Genomic DNA, 2,500 nt, shown 5'->3' with positions numbered 1-2,500 from the left:
GTCCTGTCCTGCCTGCCTGCCGCAGGCTCGACCCACTTGAGCGATCCGAGGCCGGGGCTGAGCAGGAAGGAGCGCCGCCAAACCAAAAGCCTCAGAGAGAGAGCTGAACAGAAAGCTTCTTTGAAAAAGGACATACAGCGCCAAGCATCCCGCCAGCACCCGCTGCCCGCCCGCCGCCAGCTGTGCTTCTGCCCCGGGCTCTCAGCCTGCTCGCCTCGACACCGGCCGCCTGCCCTCCCCATGCCCTCCCGTCGCCACCGCCGCTCGCTGCCGCCGCTGCCACTGTACGAACTGGCCGTTGGAACCCTGGGCGGGGGTGGGAAAAGTCTGAAGACGGCGCACAGGGAGGCTGATGGTGGGGGACGGGGCTCTCCCAACTGTCAATGGGTGGGGCGTACGGGAAGGCTGAATAGCGGCGCCAGGGAGGCTAATGGTTGAGGGCGGGGTCGCGTCAATGGGTGGTCGAGAAAGCGCAGGGTGGGGGACGGGGAGAGGACATGAGCGAGCGTGGGGGGGGGGGTGGGTGGGAGTGGGGGTGTTTTTGTGTGTGTGTGTGTGTGTGTGTGTGTGTGTGTGGCCTGAGGGGAGGGCCGGCGGCTCCGTGCCGGCCCCGGGCCCCTCGGCACCGAGCCCCCACGTTCCCCCCCCAGACCCGTGCCGAGGGCCGAACACCTCTGCGGGCCTTCCGTAGAAGAATCGGCCTGGAATCGGCTGCCCGCTTGCCGCTGGCCGCGGCGCGGGCCACCCCGCAGCAGCCTCCTCTGTTAGGCGGGGCGAGTTGTGCCGGGGACAGGCAGCTTTGTGCCGAGTTCCCCCGCGTGTACGTGCTTCCCCTCCCCGCTGTGCCCGGCGAGGTTCTGTTTTGGCTGGGGGGGTGTGTGGGGGGGGTGCTTTGTATGTAGGTTCTCCGGGGCACAGGGGACTGGGGGCTTGTGGGGATGCCGTTTGAGTGGGTCAGCGTGTCAGCAGGCCGAGCACAGCGCACAGGCTGCCCGTCAGCTCGGCTGGGAGTGGTCTGGGCGCAAAGGGAAAACATATAAGACTTGGCAAGGATTTTATTTTGCGGAGTTTTTTGTTCCCACCAAACAGAAGAGGCATTCGTTCAGAAAAGAAAAGGAAAGAAAAGAAAAGAAAAGAAAAGAAAAGAAAAGAAAAGAAAAGAAAAGAAAAGAAAAGAAAAGAAAAAAGAAAAGAAAGAAAATATGTTTTGGTCTTGAAATCGGGTTCAGCGGGTGGGACACGGCTGCTACAGCCATCCGGCTCCGGGCGCGACACGGGGCCGTGGGGTTCCCTCGGCTCCGGGATGGTACGAGGGGTGCCTCGTCTACCAGGCTCCGGGGCCGGCGGCGTCCGACCGCCGCCGCCGCCGCTGCCGCCGCCGCCGCCGGGGCGAGCAGATCTAGCCGTCTTCGGGGCAGCCCCTGAAGGCCAGGTCTACCCAGCACCAGGGCCGGCAGACTCCGCCAGCCCCCACGGGAGAGGGCGCCCTGGTGGCGGGCGTCCCCGGGGCGGACAGGTCTACCCCGCTCCGGCGGGACTTAGGCAAATCTCGGCGGGAGGACGGGGTAGACCTGTTGTCCCCGCCGGGCCCGGAAGTTCACCAAGGGGTCGCTGTTTCTGGCTGCCTCCAGCTGTGTCATCGTAACAGACGGCTTGCAGCAGTGCGCCCCCTCGGTCACGTCCGATGGATTTTCTTGGAGGCGTCGGCGGCCTCGGGCTCGTCTGTCCGTATTATGGGAGCGGGTTACGGGCCGCATCCCCGCAGGCTGTTACCGTGCCTGTGTCCGAGGCGGAGATGGGCGGCCGCGCGTGCGGTCGTCGGGGCGAGGAAAAGCAACCGCCTATGTTGTGGGCAAAGTCGCGGGGCTTTGTCCGGGTTCCCGTACTACCCAGCTTGCTGGGACAGGTTGTGAGTCCAGGTGATCACCGAGAGCCGCTCCCCGGCCGAGGCGAGGTGTGGAGGCCGTGGGAGAGAAAGAGAAGACCGAGGGAGAAAAAGCCGCGAGTGTGTCCCGCTCCGGCCGGGCTGCCGCCGGTTTCGTGAAGTTCGGGGGGGGGGGGGCAGGCACCCGCTTGCTTCCCCCCGGGCACGGTGGTTGGGCGAGGCGGCGGCGCCTCGTCCCTTTTCTGCCTGGCCTTAAGCCGGGGGCCTGCCCGCTCAGCGGGCGTGGTGTTTTTCGGCTGTCGGTTTGGTGCGCGGTGACCGGCAGCCGGGGGGTGGACCGCGGCCGGGGGCTTGTGTTGAGCCTGCCGAGGCTTTCCCCCGGCCCTTTCCCCGAGAGCCCCCGAGCATGGCTCGGTCGGCCGAGGTGGCTGCGCCTCGTTCCCCGCTCCCGACCTGTTTTGCCAGAGTTGTCCGTGTCGGAAGGGCTGCGGGGGACATGCAGTGGGGCGTGTGGCCTCGGCTTGTCCCGGTTGCCTGAGGGTGCTCGGTGACGGGAGTCTCCCCATGAAATGGGTGGGACTGGGGTGGCGGCACCCCGTCTCTGTTGTGTCTTGT

The sequence above is a fragment of the Cinclus cinclus genome, unplaced genomic scaffold (genome assembly GCF_963662255.1).
Source record: "Cinclus cinclus unplaced genomic scaffold, bCinCin1.1 SCAFFOLD_140, whole genome shotgun sequence".
Lineage (NCBI taxonomy): Eukaryota > Metazoa > Chordata > Aves > Passeriformes > Cinclidae > Cinclus > Cinclus cinclus.
The sequence above is the reverse complement of the archived record's forward strand: the minus strand, read 5'-3'. Positions refer to the sequence as shown.